Genomic DNA, 6580 nt, shown 5'->3' on the forward strand with positions numbered 1-6580 from the left:
TAATATCCAGTTGTAGAGAACTTGACACTTGACTTAATTAAAACACATCAACTGCGTGTGTAGCCGTGATGGTCTCCTCTCGGCGGAGTCCGGGAAGTGAACACAGTTCGGGTTTTGTTTGAACGTAAGTAGTTTCAGGATAACTTATTGATCACTTCTAGCTTCACGACCGTGGCATAGTTCCTCATCTTACTCTTGTACTCGTAAGTCAGCCACCATATTTGCTTAGTGCTTGCTGCAACTCCACCTCATTGCCCTATCATTCCCATAAGCTTAAATAGTCTTGATCTCATGGGTTTTGAGATTGCTGAGTCCTCGTGACTCACAGATACTACCAAAACAGTTGCAGGTGTCGTTGATGCCAGTGCAGGTGATGCTTCGACGAGGACCTTGGTCATTACTATGTTTGTTTTCCGAATGATCAGTAGTGGAGCCTACTTGGGACGATCGGGGATCTAGCATTTGGGGTTATCTTCTTTTTATTTCTATTTGTCCGTAGACGGACCTATGTGTGTACTCTGATTGATGTATGATTTATTTAAGTACTTGTGTGAAGTGACGATTGTAAGCTAACTCTTTATCCCTTTCTTGTTTTTACATGGGATTGTGTGAAGATGACCCTTCTTGCGAAACAACCAAAATGCGTTTATGCCTCTAAGTCGTGCCTCGACACATGGGAGATATAGCCACATCGTGGGTGTTACAAGTTGGTAATCAGCGCCATTCCCGACTTAGGAGCCCCCTGCTTGATCGAATCGCTGACGTTGTTGAATATAGAATAAAAATGTTTTGAGTCTTGGATTATATATATCAGAGAGTATGATTCTTTTTACTCCTCAGTCCCTTCGTCGCTCTGGTGAGGCCTCCTGACATAGATGTTTTGTCTTTCCTCTCCTCAAATTTCACTAAATTATTTTTAGGATCACGCGGGTATCTTGGGATCGTTTCAATATTCTTGTGACAAGAACATTGTTCTTGGTGCCTCCTGACATTGAGGGGTTGTGGCAGTGTCCTGGGGACTTGAGCTCCGAGGTGTTGTCGTCACAATTTTATCACTGCAGTTTTGGAATATCTGAGTTTCAGCGACATCGAAAATCTCTTTTATGCAGCTAGTGGTAAGATAACGTTGACAACACCCAGTACTGGGGCAGGAGTTCGGGAGTATTGCCAGAGCTCGTATAACGGATGCTTTTTGAAGGTTGAGGTACACGATTTCCAAAGGTTTCTTGGTTATGTATTGATGGATGGATACAACTTGTTTTTAGGTATTGTTAGTTTGGGTGAGATATTTATTGCTTCCCCTGTATCCCGAACACCAGATTGTATAACCAGAATTTTTTGGGAGTTTTAAAGGTGGGAATTCAAGTAGCTCTAGTTTTTATTTCCGACAGATGCATGGTATGATATTCAGGTTCGACGTCTAGTGGTCCGCCTATCCACAGTCATTTTTATAGTGGTCTAGTTGTGTCTTAATGAGTCCTTGGCTATGCTGACTCCGGTACGCTTCCTATGTCATGTGCATTGCCTAGTACATGATGGTGTTGTACGATCGAGCCCGTGTGGGCCCCACCAGAAAAACTTTGGACGAAATATCTATTATATGTTTGTCCTGGCTTATTCTGCAAGCCAAATCCTTTGTTTTGTTTTATTTGTGGTATTCGAGTTGCTTCAATGTCAAGTGTTGAATCCATACCTTTCCTAAACGGTGTTCTCATATTGCTATGTGCATACTAATCCTTCTTGATCATCAAGGTCGTCATGTTAATTCTTTTCCAACCTATGTGCTTCTCTTCAAGTGAACCCGATCATTTCAACATTTGCGAGATCAATTCTAAGTTTACTCAATGGTGTTTGTTTCATCCGTCCCAAGTTGTCTTTGTTTTCCCGCCCTCCCACCCTTTTCTTCAAGGAATCATATATTTTAATCAAGTATCAATTTATTCATGTGAAGTCTCTTCACTCTTTTCAAACAATGTTCTGATCCGGTGATTCCTCGTGAGGATGATCACGAGCTTCAAGTTTATCATTGTTCATTCTTATATTCTTTTCCGGTGGATTTAACTCAAGCTTTCGGTGTTGATCATATCCCTTTCCTCGCTTCAAATGCTATCTCATGCCGGTGCATCTCATAATTGTTCACCTCTCTCTATTTGTATCAGGAGTGCTAAAGATATCTCAGAAGAATCATGTTTCTATTCTTAATCCGTTTGAGTTATTTCGAGGTGTTTCTCTCATTCAAGCTATTTAATTCTACCGGTGCAATCTCTATTTCAAGCAATCCTTCAACGATGTTTCTTTCAAGTGGACTCTTGAATTTTGACGTAAGAATGAATTTCATTTGTCAGATGTTTTCCAAGATCGATTTCAAATTATTTTTCATTGTTGGCTCAACCTGTTTGTTTTTCATTCTCACAGAGCATCTCAAAAATTCATGGAGGTTCTTAGCATCATTCTCAACATTTGAAGACCGAAGAAAGATTTCTCTTAAATATTGCTCCGTTCTCTTCAAGATTCATGGTTCTAGATTCATGCCATCCTCATAATTGTTTTGATTGTGACAATTCTTTTCTTACCATCCGGAGCATTTCATGAGTTGTTTCCATTTCTTTCCTCCAGAGGCCATCATTTCTGAATATTATTCATTCTCAGCCTTCAGCTCTTGTTCTCCAAATCTTACGGGTGGATCGTTCAAGTATACTCTTTAGTCAGCTCATGATCTCTTTGTTCTGATGTATCTAAATCCCTTCAAGTATCTTCATTTGTTTTCCAATTCTTCCTGGCGAATTGTGCCTTTGCTACTCTCCTTTCTAGTTCTTACGGCGGTTTGTTCAAGATTCCTCTTCCTATGTTCTCATATTAATTTATTCTTTGTTTAAATCCTACCGGTGGATCGTTGAAGACCTTTCTCAAGTTTACGCTATATCCCTCTTAATCGTTTCTACGAGAATAAGTAGTATGCCAAATCCGTTGCTTGTCATCAATTTAAATTTGTGAAGGTTACGCATAACGTAATTCTTATTATTGTTTCATCTAAGTGATCTAGTTTCTTCTTTCCAGAGTTGTTCATCATGTCATATTTCTCGGTTTGAGATGCTTCATCTTTTCTTTTCCGGAGTTCCAAGTTTTCCGCATTATCTCGTCGCGAAGCTCCGTCTAAATCATCGCAAGGCTTCACCTTGTGTTTTCAACTACTCTTTGATTATATCATCCTTTTATTACCGGAGTTCTTCATGGAGGCTCTACATGGTGGGTCATCAAGGATTCTTTTCATTCTTTATTTGTTCTTTAAGATTTCTCTCAAAGCTAAGATCCACCAAGCTAAACTCAAAAATAAACATGGTGCCCAACACATGTTTTTTTTCTGAGGAGTTCAAGTATTCTTCTTCTTGCATTTCGAAGTGCAATTCTTTCTACCTTATCTTTTGATATGGTGTTACGCCATTCTTGACAATTTTCCCTTTGTGTTTCAAGGTTCACAAGTTGTTGAGAATGAGGTATTTTAAATCCATCAATCTCCTCGTTGGAGTTATCTTGGTATAGATTTCACTTAAAGCCTTCCCTAAGGAATGTTGCTAACTGTGGTGCATATCGATTATCCAAGTTTCCACCTATTCTCGTGGTGAAAGAAGTTTTTCATCTCTATGGTGCTCTCAATCAAATCAATGGTTTCCATTAGTGGCCGGTTGTCGCCTCATAGTCTTGAGATGTTTTCGATAAGCCCAGGACAAGCTTGTGCTTTCGTTGTTGATTTTCCAACAACTCCGTTCAACCCTTCTCCGTAAGGATGTTTTTCAAATTCGTCTGTGGTAGAAGTTGTTGTTCTCTTCTCCATTCTTTTCATTCCACTCTTTTGTTCCGAAGGGCGTTGTGATGTTGCTCTCTTCACTCATCATTTCGAATTGAGGATCGTGTTCTTTTCATGCCCATCCATTTAACTAGAGTGTCATGTCCTCTTTTCAAGTTCTTTTGATCTTATCAAGTCTTGCATCTCTTTCCAACCGGAGTGTTGTACGAATTTGTTCTTCCTTGTTCCTTCTTTATCTCGTTTCAACCAGAGTGGTTTCAATTCCTTCTTGTCCATTGTACTTGCCATTTAGAGCTTTGCAACCTCCAAGGTTCACATGGTGTTCCTTGTTTCTATTTTCTACCACAGTGCTCTCAATTGTGTTCAAATCTGCTATGTCCTCTCTTTCAACTTTTCAACCTCTCAAGGTTCTTTGGTTTAACTCATTTGTCGAAGAAGCAACTTAGTTTTACCTCTTCTCTTCCTCTTCCGTTTCTCTCCGGTGCCATCCTAGATCTCGGGACGAGATCCTCTTGTAGTGGTGGAGTGTTGTAACACCCCGATTTAACTTTCCATATTTGTAACTCCAACTCTTGCCTTTTCCAGCTATGTGATATGAGATTTCCTCCGTGGTTGTGTTTTTGTCTTTTTTTTGCATTTTGTTTATGTCATGCATTTCATCTCATGTCATCATTCGCATTACATCGCCTTTGTTTTCTTAAAACTTGCATCTGCTCTTAATTGCCGCTCCTCGCTTCTCTCCGTTGCGTTCGTTGATCGTTTCGAGATTGGAGGCATTCTGGGAACGGGGGTCCCTAGACTTGCCTGCCTGCGGCCTGCGGCGTGGCTCAACCAATGGCCCAGTACAGCCCATCTTCATCAACAAACACTCAAGACCCTCGCGAGGGGCCAAGCCTCGCGGGGCGGATGATGCAAGGCCTCCTCGGGGCGTCCTCACCAGGCAGGCTCGCGAGGAGGAGGAGAGATCAAGGCAAAGGGTACCTCGCGAGGTGCCCGTGATGCAAGCCATGACGATCGAGCCCAGGAGGGCGCCAGCCTGTGCAGTGTCCTTGTTTTCTCTTGTGCAAAGGAGGCAAGCGCAGGCGTGGAGTACCGAGGCATTAGGCAAAGGTTTCCATATCGGTGCAACGAGACCAAGGCCAGCAGGACGGCAGGACGGAGGTCACCGTGGAGCCCAAGACGACATCATCACCCGCACCTTTGGCAGTCGAAGACCACCTTTAGTCAGGATAGCTTGTACTAGTTGACCCTTACAAAATGGCCGTTGTTGGATCCCTTCCCGCTCAATATTTGGGAAGAGGACCAAGGCCCCTATAAATAAGGCTAGCCACCATCGTAGAAGGGGATGGGAACCCAGTTCATCTACACACCACCAAGCACAAGAACACCTCTCCTCTTGAGGCTGTTCTTCCCTTGTACTGTCCATCATCAGCCCAAGAGGCAATCCACCGCACTACACACTGGATTAGGGCATTACACCACAACGGTGGCCCGAACCAGTATAAACCTCGTGTCTCTTGTATTGTTCATCGATCTAGCTTAGAACTGCGGCGAGGCTGAGGGCGTGTATCGGTAGGGAGAGATCTTCGTTCGCACCCCAGAGTTTGAACTTTAAGGGTCTTGCCAGAACCCAATATCCGACATTTGGCGCTCTAGGTAGGGGTGCGCCTAAATCTTCTTTCCGCTGATCTACGTTCCATCGCTTCGTCGCATCCATGGATGACGCTCGCCGAGCTCGCGCTGAGCGCCGAGCTGCTCTCGCCACCCGTGTCGCCCAGACGGCTGCCGTCAGCGGGCCTCCTCATCATTCTCCATCGCCTGCCGCCCACGCCGCCACCGGCCTGGCGGGGAACGAGCAGCAAGCATCTTCGCTGCAACCCTCGGTGCGGCGTGAAGGCTGCACCGCCACTCCATCGCTGACTCCAGCTGGTTCATCATCTCACGCTCGTCGCGCCCACACGGACATGCAGGCCGCATTGCTCTTGGCACGTGAGCTCCTGCACTACCGCCCCGTCGACGACCTCTACAAAGAGTGGGTCGCTCGCATCACCGAGATCGTCAGCGCCGCAGGGGGCTCTCCCGCGCCGTCCCTCTCGTTGCCTAGCCCTCCGTCATGCATGGGTGACGTGGCTCAGGGAGCGCCACCGCCACCTCCTCCCCAAGAAGGCGCCCTAGCTCTAAGGTGTGCGGCCCTTGTATGTGACCCACCGCGTCCAGTCCCTGCGCGGCAAGCAAGGAGCTGCCAAGAAATCCCTCGATCTCAAGAAGGTGCTCCTGTGCTCCCTGCACCAGCACGAAAAGACCGCGTCCCTGCACCGGCGCACGAAGATCCCGTGCTGCCCCTGGTGGCAGTGCATGGGTACCACAAGGAGCAAGCCCCACACGAGCAAAGGGCTTCGGTGGCCACAACAGGTTGCCGTGCCTTCAGCACCGAACTGCGTAGCGTCGCCTGGCCAGGCAAGTTCAAGCCGGACTTGCCTCCTCGCTACGACGATACTGCCAACCCCGCGGAGTTCCTGCAGCTCTACGAGCTGGGCATCAAGGCGCCCAACGGAGACGAAAAGGTCATGGCGAATTGGTTTCCCATGGCACTCAAGAATGGTGCCCGCACCTGGCTCCTGAACCTGCCTCCCGACTCGATCTCCTCCTGGGACGAGATGCATAGCCGTTTCATTGCCAACTACCAGGGCACTCGCGACCTCCCTCCGGCTGCGGGTGACCTGCGCCGCATCAAGCAGCAGCCTGGAGAGACCCTGCAGAAATACATCCAACCCG

This window comes from Triticum aestivum, chromosome 6B (assembly GCF_018294505.1).
Source record: "Triticum aestivum cultivar Chinese Spring chromosome 6B, IWGSC CS RefSeq v2.1, whole genome shotgun sequence".
NCBI classification, from domain to species: domain Eukaryota; kingdom Viridiplantae; phylum Streptophyta; class Magnoliopsida; order Poales; family Poaceae; genus Triticum; species Triticum aestivum.